This window comes from Ambystoma mexicanum, chromosome 2p (assembly GCF_040938575.1).
Source record: "Ambystoma mexicanum isolate Mex_15411 chromosome 2p, UKY_AmexF1_1, whole genome shotgun sequence".
NCBI classification, from domain to species: domain Eukaryota; kingdom Metazoa; phylum Chordata; class Amphibia; order Caudata; family Ambystomatidae; genus Ambystoma; species Ambystoma mexicanum.
This window is the reverse complement of record NC_090923.1, coordinates 831,963,709-831,989,381: the sequence shown is the minus strand read 5'-3', so window position 1 is coordinate 831,989,381 and position 25,673 is coordinate 831,963,709. Positions and strand designations below refer to the sequence as shown.

The 25,673-nt window shown below is 45.8% G+C and overlaps 1 protein-coding gene across 2 annotated transcripts in view; it reads right to left on the bottom strand.

The window, feature by feature from the left end:
* Window positions 1-25,673, bottom strand: part of LOC138565943 (regulator of microtubule dynamics protein 3-like) — a 2,735,427-nt gene that overhangs the window by 654,307 nt on the left and 2,055,447 nt on the right. The gene's annotated exons all lie outside the window — the stretch shown is intronic.

Sequence of the window (25,673 nt, the reverse complement as noted above, 5' to 3'; positions counted from 1 at the left end):
ATTATGTTTCCTAGTTACAAAGGAACCCTCCTTGTTACTCTCAGCAAGGGTTCTAGATTCTGGAGGAAGGGGTTGAAGGAGAAGGAGAGAGGTGGACATTGTGGTCCATTGCTGGGGGCCGTTTCTCCTGATTGAACCTGTTTACAAGAATAAACCTTCAACTCAAGAAATGTCTGTGGAGTGATTATTGCTGTTTAACATTGGCGACGAGGATTGGCCAGAGAGCCGGCCCCCGGCAGACAGCAACGCTTCATTATTTGCCTGGACCTCTCCTGGTGCATGGAGGCACAGGAAGCGCCTCAAAAGTAGTTGGAGGTCTTACACTTTTGTGTCACTCACACCAGAGCGAAGTGTTGGTGCGGGGAGTGACACCCTTCTGGCTTTGGAAAGCGGGCATCTAAGGATTACGAGGACTGTGCTGGACATGGATATGTGAGCATTTAACGATTGCGAAACTTTGTTTTACATGCTAATTTTCAACTTCATAGATGACTGTGTAACATTTATACCTTGCAGTTGCGTCCGTTCCCTGTATACAACCACTATGCGCTGTTTACGCTTGAAGAGACAAATGGAATTCTCTATGCCTGGTTGCTCTACACATGCTTGCGCGTCCCTGCAAGTCCGAAGAAGGGACATTGGAGCGTGACAGTTCGTCTGTGTTGTTGTTGCTGTGGCCGCACGTCAGCACGCTTTTAGAGGAAAGGTCCTCAAAGCGTGGTGGCCATCTTTGTTTGGCGTCCACTTACTGCCTTCAGAACCACGCAGCGGTGGTTTGTTTACATACTAAAGCACATCTCACGAGTTACGGAGCGAACATTACGGATGTCTTCCTGATCGTTCGGAAATGATAACATCGGTGGGTACAGCCTAAAGAGTTGGTACTGTTGCAGTTTGTGGTTGCTCCGTTTGTTGCAATTTGAAATGCTCTGACACTAGGAAGAAGGTATTTGCATGTGATTTTGAGATAGCATTGCCCGGATTGGAACATGGCTAATATACCTGCCCCAGTATTTTTCCTACCAACAACAGGTGAACCTAGAGTGCGTTGGTTGGATTGGAAGGAGGGTTTTCATAAATCAGTCCTGGCAGCATTTGGGCCTAACTTCTCCAACGAGCGCAAAGAGGCACTACTTTTTCATTGTTTGGGTGCTGCAGAGCAAGAGGTGTTAAAAAAACTCCCAGAACCTCCGGATATTCCTGATGGGGGTCCATTTGAAAAGACTTTGGCAAAGTTAGATAAACATTATTGTATTGAGGAAAACATAATACTGGAAAGGTACAAGTTTGCCACAAGGGCCCAGAAGAGTGGGGAGAGTATTGAAGAGTTTGTAACTGCTCTTAGGGGTTTGGCTATTAAGTGCAGATTTGACCAATGTCAGGATGAGCACGTAAGAGATCACTTGATGATAAAATGTTCTAATGACAATATCAGAAAGGAATTATGGAAGGAAAGGAACCCTTCTCTTGACAGAGTAATTGAAATTGCGAAGATGATAGAACATACAGAGAAATGTATAAAGGTTCTTCAACTAGACATCCATTGATAGGCCCAAGACAGATGACAATGAGGCTGCGATACAGAAAGTTTCCAAGGTGGTGCAGAGAAATGCAGCAGGGACTTCACGTCGTTCTTGGCAAAGGAGACCTGAGGGACGTCAAGGTCCCACCACCAGGGCATGGGGTCAACAGTGGTCATCCATGAAGGTGACCAAAAGACCACCCAATGCAACTAATGTATTTAGGGGTGGCAGAGACCCTGGTTACTCTAGGTTTGTTCCAACAAGGAGGTCTTTCAGATGTGGGAGTTTGTCTCACATAGGATCTGACAAAGAGTGTTATGCAATTCACATTGTATGTAATGATTGTGGGGTTAGGTTAGGGGACATTTGGCCAGATGTTGTAGAAATTTCAATGCCACCTCAGGTCAAGTACATGAGGTCAATGTGGAGCATGATTATTTCTCAGTTGATGATGCTGGTAGGGAAGTGTTTTTTTCAGTCAATGCCATTGATGGAAGAGTCAAGAAAAAGAAACCTTATGCAACAGTGTTAATTGGAGGTGTGTCTGTATCAATGCTCATGGACAGTGGAGCAGATTATACGTTGATAAGTGTGCAGGTGTGGAGAGAGACGTTTGGATGTTGTACATTGTGAGGGAACACTGAGAGTGAATGCTTATGGAGATGTGCCTATAAAAATAATAGGATGCTTTGAAGCAGAGTTGCAATTCAAGGACAAGAAGTCAACAGGGACTGTCCATGTGTCCAATAGAGGTGGAGAACTTCTGTCCTGGAGTGATCAGGCAGAACTGAAAATACAGCTTGAAGCAAGTCATCCAGATCAGGTGCTGGTTGTCGAGTGTGGAAATTATGTTCCTAGTACTGTAAAAGGAGATGTGAGAGTGTAAACTGATGCCACAAATCACAAGTTAGGGTGCTTGAAAGGGTTTGTGCATAAGATTAGGCTGAGAAGACGCGCTATTCCGAAGATTGCCAAGTTGCGCACCATCCCACTGGCTCTTAGGGAAGATGTGGAAAGTGAATTGAAAAGAATGGAAGGTGAAGGGGTGATAGAGAAGATCGATTCCTCAGAGTGGGTCAGCTCCATAGTATTAGTGAAAAAGAGTAATAGATCTTTACGGATATGCATTGATCTCAGACATCTCAATAAAATGGTAGTAGCTGGTGGATTCCCATTACCTAGGATAGATTTATTGGCAGGTGTGTCTGGTTCCAAGGTGTTCACTCTTATTGATCTAAAGTCTGCATACCATCAAGTAGAGCTAAATCCTGACTCCAGAGACCTTACAGCATTCATCACTCCGACTGGTCTTTTCAGATGCTTACGGATGCCGTTTGGATTGGTTTCGGCAGCAAGTGTGTTTCAGAGCATAATGTACAGGTTATTAGGCGGTGAGAGGGGTGTCATGTGCTACCAGGATGATGTGCTTGTTTGTGGAAAGGATGAAATAGAACATGATAAGAGGCTAGAGAGAGTGTTAAGCATATTTAAAGAAGCAGGCCTTACGGTATCTCTAGACAAATGTATATTTAAAGCTCACAAAGTTGAATATCTGGGTCATGAAATCACGGGGGAAGGTGTCAAACCCAAAGAAAAGGCCATATAAGCCATTTGTAGGATGGAAGCACCTAAATCTAAAGCAGATGTGTTGTCTTTTCTTGGCTTAGTTGAATTCTATGGCAAGTTTATTAGAGGTCTGTCAAATATGTCAACAAATATGAGGATGTTGACTCGGAAAGGTGTTACTTTTAAGTGGAATGATGCATGTGAGGAGGAGTTCCGTAGGATTAAGGATGCCATTGCCAATGCACCTATTTTGAGAACGTTTGAAGAAGGCAAACACTCATTACTGTTTGTGGATGCCAGTGACTATGGTATTGGAGCGGTCTTCATGCAGGAAGATCTGCATACCATTGCATTTGCAACTAGATCTCTCAAAGGACCTGAGAACAGATACTCGGTTGTAGAAAAGGAAGCATTAGCTTGTGTATTGGGGTGGAAAAATTCAAAAGCTATCTGTGGGGCAGGAACTTCACATTGTGCACAGACCATAAGCCCTTGATAGGGATATTTACCAAGGGTGGCTTGGAGGGTGTTTCTAGGCGCATCATGAAGTGGGTGACTTTGTTACAGGGATTACAACTTGACATGCTTCACATCAGTGGTGAAACCAATGTAGTCGCCGATGCTCTATCCAGATCGGTACTAAGAGAAACTATGACCGAGGAAAGTTTTCTGAGTTGTGAGAAGGGTGTTGAAATATTTCAGGTTAATGAATTGGTAAAGAAAAATGAATGGGACAATGCATGTTACGAGGATGATCTATATCAAAGAGTGTTGACTTTGGTAATGGAAGGTAAGATGAGGAGTTATCTTGGTGATTTAGGAGGTTTTACCAAGGTTAGAGAAGAACTCTGCATTGATAAAGGGTATTTTCATAGGGGTCATCGGATGGTGGTACCTCTCAAGATGAGGAAGTTAATAATTGATCTAGCTCACGTTGGGCACTTGGGGCTGGCCAGAACCAAAGGGCTGGTTAGGTCAGAGTTCTGGTGGCCTAGTGTGGACAGAGACACATAGGAACTAGTCAATGGCTGGAGTGATTGCATTGAAGGGAACAAGGGACTTCAAGTACAGAGGTGCCAATGACCGGGAGGAAGTCACCTATGGTTCCGTGGGATGAAGTTGCCTTGGATTTGTTAGGCCCTTTTAATATCAGAGGGGGGAGAGATACGTATATTTTGGTTGTCATGGATTTACTGTCAAAATGGCCTGAAGTATTTATACTCAAAGATATTTCCAGTAGTGGCATCATTAAATATTTGGAGCAATTGTTTTGGAGAGAAGGATTCCCCAGGAAGTGTTTGTCGGACAATGGATCTCAATTGATGTCCAGGGAGTTCAAAGAGTTTTTGTGCAGCCACGGAATAGAACAAGTGAATACCTCATTGTATCATCCTCAAACCAATGGGAGTGTAGAACGCTTCAACCGTACACTCATGGATGTCATTAGAATTGCTGTGGCCACTGGGGGTGATTGTATAAGGTCTATAATGGAGAGGACATTTCAGTACAGGCTGGCTCCGCATAGTGTAACGGGGGTGTCCCCGTTGGAGGTGTTAAGAGGAAGGAAGCCTAACTCACTCATGTGTCCTGGTTGGATGGGAAAATCCAAATTGGTGGGAGTAGATTTGGAAAGTGTGAGAGGGAGAATATTTGAATCTGGTCTCAAATCCAAAGAGCGGTATGACCAAAAGAATGCCTGTAGAGAGTTTAAACTGGAGGAAGGTGACTGGATTAAGATTAAATTACCCACCAAAGTACGCAAAAGGTGCTTCATTATTTTCTCAACCCAAACAAGTTGTAAAAGATTTAGGATCTTCTGTTCTGGTCAAAGAAGGTGGTATCTGGAGCAAAGAGAGGATAGCATTGTGCAGGAATGTTAAAGACCTCAATGTGAGTTAAAATGACCACCTTATGAGATGTTTTCATTTTGACTAGCGGTTATATCCATTCATTTATATTGCTCTTCAGTTGTTTTAATGTTTCATTAGTGTTTTTTTATTTTTCTATTTCTGTTTTTTTTGTTTTGTGTTTTTGTTTGCTTCTTGTTTTATTTTTGGAAAAGGAAGGGAGGTGTTAGGAGGTGCTTGGTGCCTGCTCAGTCCTTATGGCTGACATCCTTCCTGCATTATGTTTCCTAGTTACAAAGGAACCCTGCTTGTTATTTCTGAGCAAGGGTTCTAGATTCTGGAGGAAGGAGTTGAAGGGGAAGGAGAGAGGTGGACATTGCGGTCCATTGCTGTGGGCCGTTTCTCCTGATTGAACCTGTTTACAAGAATAAACCTTCAACTCAACAAATGTCTGTGGAGTGATCATTGCTGTTTAACAACCCGCTAAGGGACTTCAGAGCTAATAACGGTACCGCAAATTGCGGTACCGTTATTAGCTCCTTCCCCATTCCCATTGAGCCCTATGGGGGCTCAAATGGGAATGGGGAATGGTTCCCGGAATGGGGATTTACCGGGTCCTCCAGGGTCGGAATGACCCGGTAAATCCCTATTTCGGGAACACGAACCCGGAATGCGGTAAGGGGGTAGTCATGGCGCTAGTAGCGCCATGGCTACCGCCTAACTTGTAATGAGGCCCATTGTCTTGTTGTATAAGCGCCTTATAAATATCCAATAAATAAATACAGGAAGTGATTTTAGTAATTAAATGAAGTTCTGAAATAAAAAAATAAATGAAAAATTCTGTTGCATGGAAGAAACGGATTGACACACCAAAACATTAGAAGGTTAAAGCTGAAACTAGAATATGATGCGGTTGTTACACAGCAAATACAAACATTCAAATGTAAAATATAAAAAAATAAGAGAACTAGAGACACTGTAGAGACAGAGAACATAATAAAAAGAATATTAATACATTTCCTAAATTTGAATAATAATACATGAAAAAAGATAAGCAAATGCTGTCAGCTGAAAATTCTGAACTTTTGTGAGTTTGGCGATATGGACAAAAACAGTGGTAATGCGGTGGTGAAACAGTTACCATTGCATTTCTGCACCCCCAAAACTATAGGTTTGGAGTTGGAGGAAAATCCGTCCTGCACCTTACTGCCAAAAAATTGCCAAATTAGCAGAATTACTGCCGGTGTTAATTCTGCCAAAATCCCTATGTACTCCAATAAATTCTGGATTTACTGCCGAAATACCACCAAACTTGTAGTGAGGCCCAAAGTCCTGTGCGAGGATCATTTCTGTAGTCGAAAGCAGGAAAGTAGTCTTTATTTGGATTAGAAGCAGGCTTTCTACACTGGGGTAAGAGATTGTACATATTAAATAGGGGTGTCTACAGGAAGGACTGTCCTTTGATTCTGTTGTACAGTGCGTGTTGGGGGCTGGAAAAACGTGTTATGACAATATGCTATGTCAAAACTTAGAAGTGAAGGTGTGGGCACTGTTATCAAGAAGATGGTGACCTGTGGGGAATCCTCCTATAGTCGCTATGAAAAGTTGTTCCTATCTACTGCTGCCAGACTGATAAACGTAATATCGACACGATGTGGGGAGCATCAAAGCGCCCTAGGTACAGTACATGGTTGTCAGACGTCAATACGTGTATATCCCTTTAAAGAGTATGTAATGCATGGGGTTGTACAGCTAAAGCACAGCAAACTTTGGGGAAATGGAAGGAGGTGGGTTGAACTCTTGTATTAACGCTTCAGACAGGGCCAGGACATACTTGAGCAAGTTAAAGGTCAGGGTCCTCAGAAGAATGTGGTTACCTCATGTTGCCTGACGTAATGTGATCAATTATGTTTGTTTTCTAAAATTCATAAAATGTGTTATAAAAAAAGTAGATGTGATGGTAAATATCTGCAGCCTCTGCCAGCAATGTTGCCATTTGTTTATTCTCAAGGACAGCCTTCAAAGGGCTAGCTATAGCCAGGACATCTGCCTTGGCCATTTGGTGGGAATCAAGATTCTTTTGTGTTGAACAACAAAGGGATTTTCTCACATCCTCCATGAACTGTGGCCCTCACCCACTGTCAGAGCTTAGCTAAAGTGGGCCTTTCATTTCAATGGAGAAGGGTGGCAAGATTAGATGAGGAGAAATGTCTCTGTCCACTTGCAGGAGTGGTTACAAATTACTCCCAGGGATAGTCTTCAAAGTACTAGCTGTAGACACCACGTTCATGTTGGCCATTTGACCAATGGCATCTGAGACAAGATTCCTTTGTGTTGTACATTGTTTTAGGAAGAAGTGACTTTCTGACATCCTCCATGAGCAGTGGCCCACACCCACTGTCAGAATTTGGCTAAAGTGAGCCTTGCATTTCAATGAGGGGGTGTCAAGATTATGTGAGCAAAAATGTCTCATGCCGCCTGCAGGACCGGCAACATATGTTTAATCCCAGGGACAGCTTTCAGAGTACTAGTTGTGGACACTGGGTCTACGTTGGACATTTGGCCAATGGCATCTGATGCAAGATTCCTTTGAGTTGTACATTATGTTTGGAAGAAGGGACTTTGTCCTCTCTGCCATGCAGGGCCGGTCTTTGCATAAGGCCATGCAGGCAGCTGCCAGACGTGCCATCCTCTAGGGGGCACCAGCCAGCGCAGACCGACTCCTCCAAGAGAATCAACACAGACTGCGTAAAAAAAAGTGCTACTCTAAATCAGACTGTTTGACAGCGAGTAGAGCACTGACTGCATAAATTTATATTTATAAAATAGTCCAACTTTGCATTCAGGGTCAGGTTGAAAGGTGACCTTTTGTAGATTAACAGTAAACTTTGGAGTTCATTCTTGCTTTTAAATTGCATTCCTGCAACCTGTAGTTTTAGACATGCACAATGTGCCGCCCTTGACCCATAATGTATGGCATAAACGTAACTAGCGAGTAAATAATCAACCTTGCCCTGTCGAGATCAATGTTAGCATGCACTGTATTATTTTAAGAGTATGATCTGAAAACAGTGCTACATTAAATGAAAAGCATCCGTCACATCTAAAATATATGCAAAGCATTCCGGATTCGGATTCCATTTTAAGCATACCAAACAATAAGTGCTCTCCATTCACAACCAGCTGCAAACAGGGCAGATGGCGGGGCGAAGAGACCAGACACCACATTAAACAGAAAGTAACAAATTCTTTAGAAAATAGACACACCAGAAAAAAACGAATCATCTGTAAATCTCGAAACACTCGTGATTACACCTTTTTTTCAAACTTCCTTCACATCATTAGTTTGGAAAAATATCATCAGTGGATTGTATGAAACCACTCTGACAGGCCACTTCCCCCACTCAGTCTGGCAGGGGCTGCCACAATCTGTCCTGTTAACAGCACTTGTTCTTGTACCAAGAGTTACAGTTCATGAGCTTACAGTATGCATGTTCTACTCTATAGAATGGGCCCTAAAACAAAGTAATATCTGGCACCCGAGGTAGACTTCACAGAAACATTAATCCAAACAATGGTGCTGGTGTCAAAAGGTACACTTTGCACATTCTATACACAGAAGCCCAGAGGGTACTCTATAATAGTAAAACCATGACATCTCCGAAGGTTGCCTTGGGGCTAGTAGACAGATCCATGAATAAAAATTAAAAAAAAAGACACTATTTATCTCACAATGAAGTCAAACGAGTACCCATTTTGCAATTGGCTGTACCCTGCTAAAGTAAAAGTACAATCCCTTCTCAGGTATGTTTTATGAAGCATTATTTTTGCAGTGGGAAAACGGATGGTAGGCGAGCCCCCATCTAGTTGTGGTGGACAACTGGGCCCACCAGGGGCGTTGCTAGGGGGGGCTAAGGGGGCTATAGCCCCTGATCTTTTGGTTGTAGCCCCGGATAGAATCTCAGGAGCTACAGCCAAAAGACTAGCTAGCCCCCAGTCCCAACAGTTCCGACATCAGCTTAGCCCCGGGTCTTTTCCAGACCTAGCAACTCCCCTGGGGCCCACGTTTGACAGAATAGGATGACAGAATGGTGACAATCAAGTTCTAATGAAAAACAGTCTGGGGAGAAGAATGTAGAAACACTAGGAAAAATGAAGTACCCCTCCAAGCCACTGTTAGGCAGAATCCTGTGCAGTCCCCTTAGGGAACACTGCAAAAAGATTAAGACTACAGGAGTAAGCAGTAAACCCAATTGGTAGCAGTCTGAACCACCCAGATTTACCTGGTAGCTGTGGCTGAGCTACATTGATGTTTACTCCATTATTGGGCAACGTAGCCACTGGAGTCTGGGTTGCTTGTGGCTTTGGATAGTAACTAAATAGGAGTGTCTATATGAGCACTAACTTGAGTTTGGTCTCTATGTGATGGTATACAACCTGTGACATCTAGCCTAATGCTTATATGTAATTGTGCAATTGTGCAAAAAACACAGTAAGTAGCATTCCTCTTGAGCTACACAACCCTAATTGTTTGTTCTCTTATACATATTTTTTCTACATTCTCTTTATTTTAGTTCATTTGTATGATCTTTGGCTCATGAAGCAGGGAATTTGCTTCTCGGAACGCGTCAGCCGCCCACAATGAATGGAACTTTCTCTGCTATTTGCGTTTGGAATACATTATGCATGTTCTTATACTCACACTGTTGATTGCATAATTATTAATGACCAAACCTGCTTTCTAATTGAACAATTTGTTTTTGAAATATAGAAAAATATTAGGTGTGCAGGGGACAGGAGGGTTCCAGTTTGGATCCTCTTTTCTCTCTTCTATATATTTATGCAGCACTGTGCCAGGGCCGCTTTTCCTCCCCCGCACCCAGAAATCTTTAACCCTTGGTCTAAAAGGCTTTAACTCCTAATATTACAGGACTGAGAGTGTGCACCTTGTATCCCTTTTTGTAGCTGTGGCTGAGCAGTCAGACCTCTCTCAAGAAGAGTAGGGCAGTGTATAGAGTATATACAATAGGGCTAAAAACACAGTAGAGCAAACAAACACTGACCAGAGCTTGGTATAAAAAGTATATAATTATTTATTTAAAAAACACTTTAGGCAATATACCAGCACTCTAAATCAAAAGCAAGTTAAAACACAGTCAGGTAAAGTATACACACCTCCCTTGATAACTATCAGACAAGTCAGAGTGAAAACACCACGATTTGTTAAAACAGATGTGAGCGCGTAACCTGATGGCACTCCAATAGTTCAGTTAAAGGGAGAGAAAAAGGCAGAGCATAGAAATAAAACAGGTCCCAACACTTTTAGGAGTTCTCAGCAAGGGAATAACTGCAGTATGTACTGTAGAGCCAAAGTTCATAGACCGGGCCCACTTTAAATGGAGCAAAGCGAAATGTGCCCAGGATCACACAATTTAAAATGCACTAAAAGTCTTTGCAGGATGTTCAAAAGTGGTTGCAGCGATTCAAGAAGGTAAAGTTAGAAGGTCTGGGGCCAACCCAGTTGGAAAGCCAAGGATTTAAGGGTCACCTTGGGCAAACCGAAGAAAGGGAGGCCATGCAGTACACAGTACCTTAAAGAGAGAGGAAGCTCCAGTGGTGGCAGTTGTTCCTGGCAGTGGTTGCAGTTCGATGTTTCGACCAGGGGAAGAGAGGATCTCGTCGAGGAGGAAACGTGGAGTCGTTGCACTGTACAGGGATGAAACCAGCCGCGGAGTTTAGTCGGTAAACGGTGCATTCCTTTTATTCACGGTCAAAGTGGTGAAGCTTGGCTATCCGTCCGCCGGGGTGCTTGGCACGGGCGATTCGACCAAGAGACGTCTTTGGAAGGCGAAAGGGGTGAACTGATTGGTCCCACCAGCTCAGAGGAAGAAGACTCGTCCAGTAGAAGATCTTCTCTTGTCATCGGGAAAGTGGTGAGGTAGTTGCAGCAGGGCTTCACCAGTGGTGTCGTCGTTGCAAATGGCTCAGCTTCTTCCCTCTTCGGATTCTTAGGTCCTGTGGCGATTTATGAAGTTCCAGTCCCAAAGGCCCTGCTTTTATGCAGAAAAACCCCAATTCAACAGCCTAGCTGTCACTCAAACATGCTAAGTGGTGAGCCGGGCGGCTCACCACTGGCCCAATCATAACAGAGTGTGACTTGAGTTACTAAGGCAACGCAGTCCAGGGTGCCAATTCCCCTCCCCACCCATCCTGTGGAACCCAGACAAAGTGGCACCATTTGGAGGGCATCTGTGGAGAAGCCCGCCAAAAAAGTGGAACAAAGGGCTCGACCTTTGTCAGAGTTACAGAGACGGACACAAACGCCATTTTAGAAAAGAGTTCTGGTAAAAAGACCCAACCGTTGATTTAATATTAAATAAATAAACCGGCGGTATCTTTAACATTGCACCAAAAAGTGGTGCGTTTAAAATCAAAGGGAAAATCCCATAGAGATTATTCCGGTGGAATATTTCGTGTGGTAACCACTGCCACCAGCCAGAAACTCGACAAGGGGGGACTGGACAGTGCCCCCTTGAAAACAGACCCAGGGGCAATATAATTAACCCCTTCCAGTACTTCCACAATATGATGGCTTGTACTGGTTCTGTTCACAATTTAGGACTAGTAAAGTCAATGGTGACTTTACATGCCCTGGGAGACAGTAGTCAGTCCCAGGGTATGGAGTCTATGTTTCGGGGTCACTATGACACCCCTGTGTTACTGCACTGAGGGTGCTGTGTAACACACATAAAAACTAGATGATACCCTATGGAGTAAAAAGAAAACCCCATAGCCCATAAGCACACAAATAGTCAAAGACATACCTCAAATCATGCCTAAGAGTGGGAGGAAAAGAGTCTCACTCTTAGCAGGAGAAAAAAAACAAACCCCAAAAATCCAGCAAAGCTGCTGGGGGACTCACTAGGTTTGGGAAATTAGCCATAAGAGAATTCTCCCTAACAGCCACCAGATCCCATTTTAACAGTCAGACCTCTGCTCTCCCGTTTCAGGTGCATGGACAACTGGTCTCGCAGAAAAGTACATTTAAGGCTCTCTCTTGAGCTCACAATGTTTTATTTGTGATGGCAATTGTACAGAATTTGGCCACAGGAAATGTCCTTTTTATTTTCCCTTGTGCGCTTTCTTCGCAGTTTACCAATGAAAGTTTATGGTGGTGGCACCTTTACAGCTTTGTACATCAAACCCAACCTCAGTGCAGTCTACATGGGGATGTCGCACTCTGTGTGTGCCTGGGGCGATGACAGCAGGTAAACGTAAACAAGCTGTTTCATTGAACCTCCCCGGAGAGTACAAAAGTGGCGCAGTGCTTAGTGCCTTCGGTTGAGCGCCTGACACAATGTTGCAAGGATGAGATGCACTACAAATCCTGCATTGTAACATCAATGTGCCGTTAAAAGTGTCTCATACCTGGAAACTCTTGTCGTCAACATTGCAGCTCAAACATCCCTTTTAAACCCCACTTTCAGGGTCGCGGTTCAGTGGGGAAGCATCCTGTTGGAACTAACTAATCTGTTCAGGGTGCTACTTTCTGCGACTTTAGAATGCTGTCAGTTCTTTTTGATTTCTCAACATGTGGTGGTGGTGATGAGGATGGCAATATCTTATTTTAGCCTGCTGGTGGCAGATGGACACATTGATGTATTAGCTCTGAAATAACTTTTACATTCAATTGGTCCAAAATTAAAAAAATAACCTTTTTGAAGCTGTTTAAAGATTAAGGGAATGTCTCTGAAAAGAGTTACTTCTATGTAAAGATGTGCTCTGTCCTTGGAATCAGTGTGCATTTTGTGTGAGCACACACATTTAAAAGAAGACCCAGTATCTTTCCGATCACAGTTGTTTTACAGGGTCGGGGTCTTTCAACTGTTTTAAATGAAAGGGGCCTCACACATAGGAGGCCCCCCGCAAGTGCCCCCAGGTTTCCAGTTGGCAAACTTTCAATATATACATATGTCTATTTGCGCTCTGCGGCTGAAAATGTGGGCTTTGCAGCTCTTGTATTACTAGCTGTGTTTTCTCTTCCCACCGGATATACAGAAGTGTTACCACCTCATTGCCTTCTAACACTGATTCCTCCACATTATCCATTTGCTGACAAAGAAGGGTTTAGGGCTCTTCAGTGGGCAGTTCGTGTCTGAGTTCCCTGGCGGCTGCCGTCTCGTGATAACTGGCAGCTATTAACCATATCTTCGTTGCCATTGTAATGTATCACCCCATGGGTGCTTCAGACGGTTTTCGCTCCGAGCATGGGGCCCCCAACAATCCTGTTGAAATGGGCCCAACCACATCCTCAGCCAGGCCTGCTTAAATAGAGCGATCACAAATCTACGGTGTGGGTACCTCCATCATTACTGTATTTGCAAAACTTCCCCACCGAACACCTTGCTCTTGTACAAGGTGGAGACACCCCACCTTGTACGAGAGCAGGGTGTTCGGAGGGAAAGTTTCACAAATAAAGTAATGATAATGATATGTAGTTTATATAGACCTTTTACCAAAACACTTTACATAGAACATATTTACATATAGTATCACCCAAGCGAAGTAGGTACTCTAAAATGCTGACGTATTTGCAAGGCCAAAGTCAAGAAAAGTTACTTTTGAACACATAATACAGGTAACATTCTAAGACTGTCACTTAGTATGTAATGTATGCATTTTGTATTGCATTGCCATCTAATTCTTTATTGATTGCCCTATTAACAACATCTATAACATACCATTTTTATTGTCATTTTTTGGGGAGGGTGCCACCAATGATACTTTTCACCTGGGGTGCAATCTGGTCTAAGACCAGCCCTACTGCCATGAATGTCCCACACCCATTGTCAGAACTTGGCTAACATGAGCCTTGCATTTCAATGGGGGGGGTTGGTGGGAAATCAAGATTTTGTGAGGAGAAATGTCTCTTGCTGCCTGCAGGACCGGTGACATATGTTTATTCCCTGGAACAGCCTTTAAAATATTAGCTGTAGACACCTCGCCTGGTTGATTTATGCTGTGAACAAACTTTGAAATGCGCCTTTTATTAGGTTCCTAAAGGATCACTGGTTCACCCTCCCTCCATATAGTACAATTATAATAGTAGTTTTTTTTTAATAACGTGCATAATACCAGAGATTGATTGCTAAGTGCGGGATCGTGATTCGAAACTATTGCACAGCATTGCCTTGCTTCCAAGACAAATGTGGTGCCCCCTACAATGGGTTAGGTACACTCAAAGATGAAGTCAGAAGAGCATGTGCTCATGTTGACATATGTTTAAAGCATAGAACTTTTAATGTGAGTGTATATTTATATTTTGTCGTAACTAAACCTTACAGTCTGTCTGATACTTGGCTACTCAATATGTATGAAATATATCAAATTAAACCAAAAAACACCAAAGTATAGGAAAAATAAGCAACACGATACTGAGAACCTCTGCTCATCGACATAACAGTTTTCGCATCAGTTAATCTATTAGTAAAATAACACTTTGAGGGTCACAACGTATAGTTGATCAAATGGACGTATGCAACATGACTTCCATAAAAAATGAGAGGTCATGTAATGGCATTTGTGAACATGAAGCACATAATGAGCAAAATAAGAAGTTATATGGACATGTGGTATTATGGTTTGGGAGGCTTCAACAATACATTAATAATTATGATCACCCATGGAGCCTTCAATTTCAACGTTACTTTATTAATAAACATAATAGAACATCTTTATGGTGTGCCTCTTACTCAGACACAATACATGTGAACCCTTACATCATACTGTCAGTGAGGTTCTCAAGCAATGTGATATGTAATAGGATGCATGTGGTTATTCTTTGTAATGTCACATGACCGTTTATATATTGGTGTATGATTGAAAATATAATTTTTGGACTGAGTACTGTTGAGAATGGGGTAGCCGCGTCCCATCCCTTTAGAGTGAGGCGAGATGCATTTAAAACACTACGATTGGCCAGTGGAGAGAGGGACAGTGAAAAGACCACCCCCCAATATAAAGTGCCCCACCTCAATATAATAAAATACAATCAACCCACATAGTGTAGCGCAGGGCGTGAGCAACATTGCTATTTATCCGTATATGTTAGTGATCGTAGTTAAGAGACAAGGCCTGTGCCGCAAATATGGCATTGCATGCACTAAGCCCAAATTGTGAGACGATGGAAATATGCTGCCATGCTCGAGCTCCCATGAGGACAGCCCACACCCCCAACTGCCACAACGCCTACTCAATGTTCTAACAGAGTTGGAAAGATGTGTTTTTACTCGAGAGGAATGTGCCCTACAAGGCCAGAGACCAGCGCCTGGTGTGCATGTTATCTCACTCTGTCCAAAGTATCCCCCCCCCCGGCCAATCCCCAGGCGACCACGAGTTATAAACCATATAACTGACTGAGCCCTAAGACCCCAGAATTCCCTGACACCAGGTGCCCCCTGACCACCAACCCTAAAAGCAACAAATCCCGAATGTTCAAAGAGTATGGAGATTGCATGTCTTTGAATTACAATCACGGGATTTGGATTGCGAGGTGCTGGGAGAGATACATTATAGTTACAAACGAGGGTGGAGTCCTTGGAGCCGGATGGCGCGGAAGGGAGTGAGTGAAATGTGTGTGTGTGGAAGTCAGGGTGCCCTAGAACCTCCTTTGAGCCAGCCCTATAAAAGGGATAGTCATTGCTGGGAACATGAGAGTGAACAGTGCCATGAAGATTTTGCATGAGCAACATCAGCATTCTAAAAACAGATAGATTAAGACAAGCAGCCCTGAAGTCTGTTTGCTGAGTTACAGATAGTGGCAGAGGATCATCGGCTGATATGTAGGCCATGAAGGTGGACATTTAGCGGCCATAAGTATTTTCGATCAAAGTTGCCATTGCTTGACAACGATGGCAGGTACACCAAGTGAAAACGTCTCCTATTCTACTTGGTTCAGGTTCTGGTGAATCTTCTCCCTCACTAGCAGTCAACTCCACCATTTGTTGCTTGCTTTGCATTGCAAGCATTTCCTCATCTGTGTATTCCGGTTCATACATGAATTCCTGAATACATGCCATTATAGGCGATAAATGAAATGAAACCAGAAAAATTAAAAATAGTACTGTACAATTTTTTTTTTTTAAAAAAAGGAATTATATTTATAATGAAACTTAATTTAGAAATGTGATCTAAGAAAGTACAGTGAAGCTGGTCAAGTAGCTTGTTTTTAGCAAAGGGGATACAGTCCACAATTTTTTTTTTTTTAACTTCAAGTAACACATGTTCAATGAGCCCATGTGGCAAATAAGACATCAATGGAGACTTATGTTCCTTACCTGTAATTCCTGTTCTCCAGCATTGGTATGTTTCATTGATTCACATGCCGTTTGACTATTCCCCATCGTCAGCCTGGGAATCCTCGGTAACATTAAAGCAGTCTTCATTTGCATTTGAAAATGTGTAGTCACTTTAGTGTTCTCTTAAGAGTTGTTTTGGGTCATCTTGCCCCATAGACAATAAGCAGAGTCAAAGGAGTATCCAGCATCGCAAGAGTGAGGGGGCAAGCCACAAAAAAATCCAGCTACTTTTACCCCAAAATGCAGTGCACACAATTCCATACGGTCTCATTCAAGCCCCAGCAATCAACCTTTTTGGTAACTTTAGTGGCAGATGCCATTTTAACACAAACACATTAGAAAAATAAAATACCTTTGCAGAACCATTACAGATGCAGGAAACACATCTATTAGAGCTCTGTCCAGGCACTGTGGGGTGGGGTAAAATACATGCAAACCTCGAAGTTTGCATATGGATTGCACCAACAGAAGTGATTTCACAGAAAATGACATTGCAAGAAAACATCATCCGTCTTTGAGACTTGGAGGCACCATGGAAGTGACTTTAGAATAAGTTGCCATAAGTAAGGCAACTGACAAATAACCTAGTGGTGCTAAATACCTAAATTGCACCTTTCTTATATACCGAGCAACTCCATAGTCATTTGGATTTCTTTTATAACAGCATGATATATTATCATAAACTATGAAGTGAATCACTTTCAGAGCTGCAGATAGCAGAGTGCAATTAAATGATTTGCCCAGGATCACACACTTTGGTTAAATGGTAAAACTGGGATGTGGACAATTTAAACAACTGAACACATCTTCCCAGGTTTAGTTGATATGGGCTTCATCACAACTTTGGCAGCATCTAAGTGGTAAATCCGCAGGGATACCACCAATGCAAACTGCGTTACTGCAATTCCGTCCGGCGCTATTAGCGCCGGATCCCGAGTTGTGATAAGGCTCTTATTCCCCATTTTTGAAGAGTCCGTAGGAGGGCAGTAACAGCGTTTTTTACTCCTGGCGGTATTAGCGTTGCAAATGGGCGGAAAGTGGAAAGTTTTACCTCCAGCAAAAAGCTGGAGGTAAACCTCCACTTTACACCCAAGCTCGGGATTGGACAGATCGGTAATGCAGCCGCAACAGCGACGCTGCTGCATTTTTTGCTGCTCCACCCAACCCCTGATGAGGCCCATAGATATTTATTACGGTTTTGCTTTGCACTTCGTGTGCTTAAAAATACATTAATTTATAGCAATGCCATAGAAGCAAACCACATTACATAATAAACTAGCCTTTCATAATAAAAATATATACACTATAGACACATTGTCATAGAAATATGTTGAGCAGTAAGAGTATGGCCTTAGTTTCATTCTCCCCATCCTGCATGCAAAGTCTCTTTAGTATCATGCAGATTAATGTGAGCCTAAAAAAGCCCCCTTGGCCATAATCAGGATTTCATAAAGTCCCTGCTAATAGTCCCTCCTCCATCCCATCAATGTCTAATGACACCCATTCTAATGCTCTGTGCCAGGACAACGAAGGTGCTGAGCAGGAACACAGTGCTCGGCACCCTCACTGTCCTGCCAATGGGATGGATACCTTTCCTGTTCGGCACCCTGTGAGAAAGCGGTCTTCCAGGAAAGAAACTTGATGCTTGCCTTGTGCAAGGGCTCAAAGGGACGTCCCATTGTTCTGTGAAGAACAATGTTCAACTCAAGCAGGGTGGGGCTGATCACACACTGATGGGAAAAAGAGAATGTTACTCACCGCCTTGACAACTGTACTCCTCATCCATAGTCCTCATTCCACCGTAATGTGTATGTATCCGGGACCAGAATATACACTTCCTCGTAAAAATGTAATTTGGGCAAGTGGAGATATGGCAGCATGTGTGATCGCGCATGCTAACCCTGCCACACAATGCCACACCTCAGTCCATCTTATAAGCGCGTCGAGAACGACAGCCCTGACTACACCTATTTGAGGGGGATGGTGGGTGGGGCATATGGAGGAAAGGGGACTACAGACTAGGAGTATAGTAGCCACTCTGGTGAGTAACTTTATTTACTGCTACATCCCTTCCCCTTTCCTCATACTATATAGGCGATTCCAATGCAACTGAAATTTTAGGTTTGAGCTAAATTAACTAGCTTTCTAGGCAAACAAATTCTTAAGGACTGCCTGGTCGAACGCTGTATCCTCTCTTGAAACTTACATCCAGACAGTAATGTCGGCAGAAAGCTGATGGGGTAGCTCAAGTAGCGGCCTTACAGATAACTTCCCACAACATATGACGTTGGAAAGCTACCGCCACAGCCTTTACTTTATGAAAATGTGCGTGAGTTCCCTCTGGCGGAGTTTTCCCCTGCAACCTGTATGCATCTAAAATGCACAAGACCATCCATCTAGTTATGGATGCCTTTGAAGCTTATTTTCGTGGAGAACTTCCTCTAAAATATACAAACAAAGCTTCAGACGCCCTCAACTCTTTTGTCCTGTTTAAGTAAAACAAACAAGTTACTCTCTTACCTGGTAACGCTCCTTCGATGGGATGGTCCGACGACCTATTCCATATCTATGACATGTAATCACCACAGCTGTGCTGCTTCGGAAAATCTTCAGCGTCTGCGTCCTGCGTCGATGACGTCGATACGCCGCCCTCGAGGACCTCCTCCGACTGCCGAAGTCACTGGATGTTATAAGTAGGATGCACGACGCCCGTAGCCTCAGTTGTAGTTTTTTCCTAGAATGTGTGGCACCAGTCTTCTGCCAGTCTGACACACAAAGCCTTGCGGAAACGTAAGCTGCAATCGCATAAGAAATTCTGTAGCGGGGAAGGCAGGGAGAGAGCGATATGGAGTACGTCGTCAGACCATCCCATCAAAAGAACGTTACCAGGTAAGAGAGTAACTTGTTCTTCGAGGGGATTGGGTCCTCCGACATATTCCATATCTATGACAGACTCCCAAAGCAGTACCAATGCAAGGAGCTGGGAAAAGAATTTAGAAAAAAAAATGTAGAATGCCCAATCAAATTGCAGAGTAAAGGACCGCCTTGCCAAAGGCCAGATCCTGCCCACGGATGGAATCGAGGGAGTAGTGACGTACAAAAGTATGTACCAAAGCCCAGGTGGCTGCATCACAGATGTTACGAATAGGAATACCCCTCTGTAGGGCAGTAGAGGCAGCCATACCCCTGGTAGAATGGGCCCGCAAGCCGACCGGTGGGTCCTTACCCGCCAAGCGGTAACACTCAGAGATAGCCAAAATAATCCAGCGAGACAAAGTCTGTTTCGTCACAGCTTGTCCCAAACGCTTTCCAGCGTAACCAATGAAGAGTGGATCGTCCACTCTGACCCGGAGCATGCGTGAAATATAAAAGCTTAACGCTCTCCTAGGATCAAGCCTATGGAGCCTCTCCTCTTTCTTGCCAGGATGTAGAGGAGGATAAAATGCCGGAAGAACAACCTTCTGGCCTAAATGAAATTCCGACACCACCTTCGGAAGAAAGGAAGGACGAACTATTTGTCCTTGTGAAACACAGTGAAGGGTGGCTTAACTGAAAGTGCCTGTAACTCACTCACTCTGCGAGTGGAAGCGACCGCAACCAAAAATACAGTTTTAAGAGTTAACAGTCTCAAAGGGCATGAATGCAAAGGCTCAAACGGAGCACCCACCAGAAACTTGAGAACAAGGTTCAAATCCCAACCGGGCACCTGCAAAGGTGACGGATGGAACACATTAGTGAGCCCTTTCAGAAACTGAGAAATTAAAGGAATTTTAAAATAGGGACACCCTTCAGACGAGCGCTTAAATATGGACAGCACCGCCAGGTAACCTTTAACGGTACCCACTTGCAAGCCCCTGTGGGCCAAAGAAAGCAAAAAAGACAGAACCATGGGAACGTCAGATGCAAAAGGATCCACATTCTTAACCCTGCACCAGTCGCAGAACTTGGCAACGGGACAAGGACTTTGTTGCGGGCCGTCTGGCCGAGAGCAACACCTCCATCAGATCTTCAGGGAGGTCCCAATCCTTATACCTCAACCTTTCATAAACCAAGCATGAAGGTTAAGGGGTCTGACCTCTGGATGGAGAACCTGACCCCCACCCTCCCGCGAGAGCAGATCGTCTCGGTAGGGAAGACGACGTGGAGGGCAGATGGACAAGTCGAGAAGGTCCAGGTACCACGACCTCCGTGCCCACGCCAGAGCAATAAGTATCATCTGGGAACCGAACCTACGTAACATCTGCAGTACTTGCAGGATGACAGGGACTGGAGGAAACGCATAAAGCAGTGGGAATGACCACTCCACCACAAACGCGTTTCCTAAGGCTCCTTTTGGAGGAAATTCCCACAAGCAGAACCTCTCACACTTCCGGTTGACACTGGAGGTGCAGAGATCCACTTGAGGGGTCCCCCAAAGGGCGAAGATCTCCAGGAGAATCTCCTAAGCCAACTCCCACTCGTGAGAGATCGCGCTGCCTGCTCAGAGCGTCCGCCGTCTCGTTTTCGTCTCCGGCCAGATGAACTGCCGAGATCGAAACTTCCTGCTGGATTGCCCAGAACCAGAGCTGCATCGCTTCCCTGCACAGAGGAAGTGACCCTGCCCCCCCTTTTTTGTTGAGGTAGTGCATGGCCACCGTGTTGTCCGTCAGGATCAGGACATTCTTCCCTCGCACAGTCGGCAGAAAAGCCTTCAGGGCTAGCCTGAAGGCCCTCAGCTCCAACAGATTGATATGGAGTCTGGACTCCGATGGAGACCAACGACCGCTGACTGTCAACTCGTTGGCATGAGCTCCCCATCCCGTGAGGGATGCGTCCGTCACGATCGTCACCTCCGGCCAGGGTAGCCAAAATGGAGCCCCCTTCATCAGATTGTCTTCGACGGCCCACCACAGAAGGTCGTGGCGACCGAAGACGGCAGCTGAACAGGGTCCGACAACCTGCCGGAGGACTGAGACCACTGGAGCTTGAGTGCCCATTGCAAAGATCTCATCCGCAACCTGGCCTCTGGCACCAGAAGAATGCAGGATGCCATGAGGCCGAGCAATCTCAAGAACTCGAACGCTAGGAGACTCTGGACAAGCTGAAACTTGTGTACCGTCTGCTGAATGTGATGAGCCCTCACCTGGGGAGGAAAACACTGCCCCAGGGACGTGTCGAGCACAGCTCCGATGTACTGGAGTCTCTGAGTTGGTGTCAAATGGGATTTCTTGAAGTTGAGGGAGAAGCCCAGCTTGTGGAGGGAGTGGCAGGTAACTGACAGATGACCCAGGACTTGCTCGGGAGAGCACGCCCTGATCAACCAATCGTCCAGGTAGGGGTAGACGTGAATCCCCCCTTTACTGAGGTGCGCTGCCACCATTACCATGAGCTTGGTGAAGACCTTCAGGGCGGTGGTCAATCCGAACGGCAGGACCCGAAACTGAAAGTGCGAGTCGCCAACCGCGAACCTCAGGTACTTCTTGTGCTTTGGATATATCGGCACATGAAAATAAGCGTCCTTGAGGTCGAGAGAAACCAACCAGTCCTGAAGTTGAAGGGCCTGGAGGACTTGAGAGAGAGTAACCATCTTGAACTTGTCCTTCCTGAGGAGTTTGTTCAAACCGCGCAAGTCCATGATGGGTCTCAAACCCCCGTCTTTCTTGGAAATAAAAAAATAAGGGGAATACCATCCCTTGTTCCTCTCTTCTACAGGCACCAGTTCTATGGTGCCTTTCTCCAGCAGGGATTGAATTTCCTGCGCAAGGAGCCGATCCGGACTCTTTAAAGAGAGATTCCCCGGTGGATTGTCTTGAGGCCTCTGCCGGAAAGGAAGACAGTAGCCGTGGGTTATGATCTCCAGAACCCACACATCTGAAGTAATGGCGCGCCACTCTGCAAGATGCTGTGCCAGCCTTCCCCCAACCGGCGAACCATGGGACATGGCCTCATGACTGAGCTGAAGCGGCTGCGGCGTTGCCTGAGGGCAAAGAGGTAACAGCCCGCACGGCCTTGGCACCTCAAGTACCTTGTTTTCCACCTCTGGCACTCCTACGGTGGCCCCTTTGACTTGCAGCTCCTCTCGCTTTACCAAAGGATGAGTAATAACGAAAGCAAACTCCCCTCCATTGCTGTCCCCTAGGACAAAAAAGCAGAGGTTGGCGAACGGCAGCGCCCAACGACTTCGCTGCAGCTTTGGAGGTCTGCAACCTCTCAAGGCTCTCGTCAGCCTTGCTGTCAAAAAGATGTTCCCTGTCAAAGGGCATGTTGAGGAACCGGGCCTGCACATCAGGAGCAAACCCTGAGTTCCGCAACCACGCAAATCTGCGTATCACGGTGCTCGCCGCCATGGACCGGCTGACGCAATCTGCCATGTCCAAACCCGACTGAACGGCCTCACACATGGCATCCTTGCCATCCTGAACCATAGCAAGGAAACCATCCCGTTCGTCCCCTTCGGGAATATGTTCAGCCGCTAAGGAAACACAGTTCCACAGAGTGTGCGTGAAACGTGACAAGGCACAAACGGAGTTGGCTGCCTGAAGCGCCATACCCCCTGAAGAAAACACCTTCTTCGCCCAGCCGTCAAAACGCTTGTCGTCCCTATCAGGAGAGATGGTAGGATGCGACGCCTGCTTTGCCGGGGCCGTAGCCGCCTGCACCACCAAACTCTCCGGAGTGGGGTGCTTGGTCAAGTAGCAGGGGTCGCTACTGGCCAGGCAGTATTTTCGCAACAAAGACTTGCCCACTGCCGGGAGACTCTCCGGAGCAGTCCAAGCCGCTGCCACCCTCCTCTGCAGAGCCATATGGAACGGCAGTACCGGGTCAGTTGGTGGACCTTGGTCGAGGATATCCGTAAGGTCATCCTGAAGAAAATCCCCTGGGGAGCTGACCATCCCAAGTACTCGGTGACTCTAGACATAAGGCGCCGGTACGAGGAGTCGGCATGAGTGCCAGGCTCAGGCCCACAAAACTCCACCTCCGGAGAGGTGTCCAGCCCACTGGCATCATGCAGGGACTGCCGCAGGTCCTCAATCTGGCTATGGCCCGAGAGAATCTCGTCTGGCACCGTATCAGGAACCATGCCATCATCAGAGCCCTCATCCACCTCTGAAATAAACTCAAGATGGCGGTAAGAAGGCACATAATGTGGAACAAAGCCATGATTGACCTTGGCCAGAGCCTTTCTAGGGGGTTCCACTGAAACAGCCTCGAAAGGCGTCGAGTGAATCGGCGTCGACACAGGCCTCGAGGCCGGAGCCCCGAGCGTGTCCCTCGACAGCCTGGGTGCCGATGGCATCGAGGACTTCTTTGGAGGCGGGGCCTCGAAAGAGTCGACAACCTCGGCGCCACCGTCGTCGACGTCTTCCTCGAAGACACCACAGGTGTACACGGTCTCGAGCGCGTTGAGGACCGGGACCTGGATCGGGCATGACGAGAACGATTCCCCTTGTCCGAGCGGGACCTCCCCCGCGAATCGTGCCGACCACCCGAGCCCGAAGGCGTGCAAGCAGTGTCTCTCGACCGATCACGACCGACCCCACTCTGAGGCGCGGACGGACCAGTGCCCTGCTATTCGAGAATCGCTAACATTTTCTTCCAAAAGGAAGCCCATTCCTCCGGCATCGCATGCTTTGATGCTTTGTGGGATAAGCGACCCGCCGATGGGCGGAGTCCTCGGATGAGGACGGAGAAGGCGACTGATGACGGCGCTTCCGGGAGTGCCTCGAAGAGGTAGAGGAGTGGCGTGACCGACTCCGGGACCGAGACCCACTGGACTTCCGACGATGAGGCAGAGAGTCGCCCCTCGAATCGTCCGTCGAAAGCCCCGCAGACCTCGACTTCCGTGGCTTGGACACCTTACCTACCGACAACTTCTTCATGCGCTCCCGCAAGGCTTTGGACGTGAGCGACTGGCAGTCGACACAGTCATCCGTGTCATGGGCCTCCCAGAGGCACCAGAGGCAGGCGTTGTGCGAGTCTGTCACCGACATCTTGGGCCCACAGTCCCCGCACTTATTAAAGCCCGGACGCGGGGTGGAAGTCGAGGTAGACATCTTCACGAAGAATATACTTCACAATATGAACAGGTTCGAAGAACCGAGAAAGAACAGAAACTCCAAAGAGTCGAGGCGCGCCGAGATCTCCGAAGCAAACTCGTTCGTGGAAAAAAACGGAACTGAAGCTACGGGCGTCGTGCGTCCTACTTATAACATCCAGTGACGTCGGCCGTCGGAGGAGGTCCTCGAGGGCAGCGTATCGATGTCATCGACGCAGGACGCAGACGCTGAAGATTTTCCGAAGCAGCACAGCTGTGGTGATTATATGTCATAGATATGGAACACGTCGGAGGACCCAATCCCCTCGAAACAAGCGCTCTCCTGACATCTAATAGAGCAAGACCTTGTCTGCCTGCAATTGAGGGTTGGGAAAGAATGCTGCTAGACTTATTAAAAGAAAATACATCGTCAAGAGAGCAATTCAGTGGATCAATTGTTCTCGACTGAGACCAATGACAAATTCCTGTCCAATTGCTTTTTGAGCCCATGTCGAATATTTTCTAGCAATTTGGATTATATTGATATTGTCCTCAGGCAGGTCAAGGGGTTTTAGAGATAACATTTCAGGAACCAAGCCATAAGTAACATTGCTATGGGGTTCAGGTGAAGAACTGGTACCCCTTGCTGCACCATCATGTTCTTGGATATCTCCAATCTCAGCGGATCCGAGTGAGCTCAGAGAGCCAATCTCTGACCTTTCAAAGAGGAGCTGTCAGAATAACTGTGCAGCATGATGCTGGCAGTTTTGAACTTGCTCAGAACCATCTGCATCAGGGAAGTTTGTGAAAAGGCATAACATTTCATTCTGACCATTCTATTTGGAATGCATTATCTGTAGAGTTCTTCCCTTGACCTTTCCACTAGGCAAAGCTGTGAAATTTGGAGTGGCCTTCCGTAGCGAACAGGCCTATTTATGGTGTGTCCCAGAGGATGAAAAGTTTCTGAACAATCTCCATAGAGATCACTGACTTGCGAATTTGATCTGAGTCTGCTCAGCTTGCCTGCTTCCTTATTGTCATGCCCCACTGGATGCACTGCTTTGAGCAAAATCCCTTGTTCTATGGCCCAATCCCAGATCAGAATTGCTAATAAGCACAGTATTGGGGATCTAGTGTCTTTCAGCATGTTGAGGTAAGCGTTAGCTGTCGTATTGTCCGTAAGAACCAGTACCACAGAGTTCTGAAGCAGGGGAAGAACTTACTTCAGTGCTAGCAGTATGGCCTTCAGTTCTAGGTAATTTATGTGATTTTCATGTCCTCCAATGACCATAGCTCGAATGGACTCTTACTGTGACCCCCAGTAGTCGCTACTACAGAATGCGGGAGCTCTGCTCATGAGATTGAT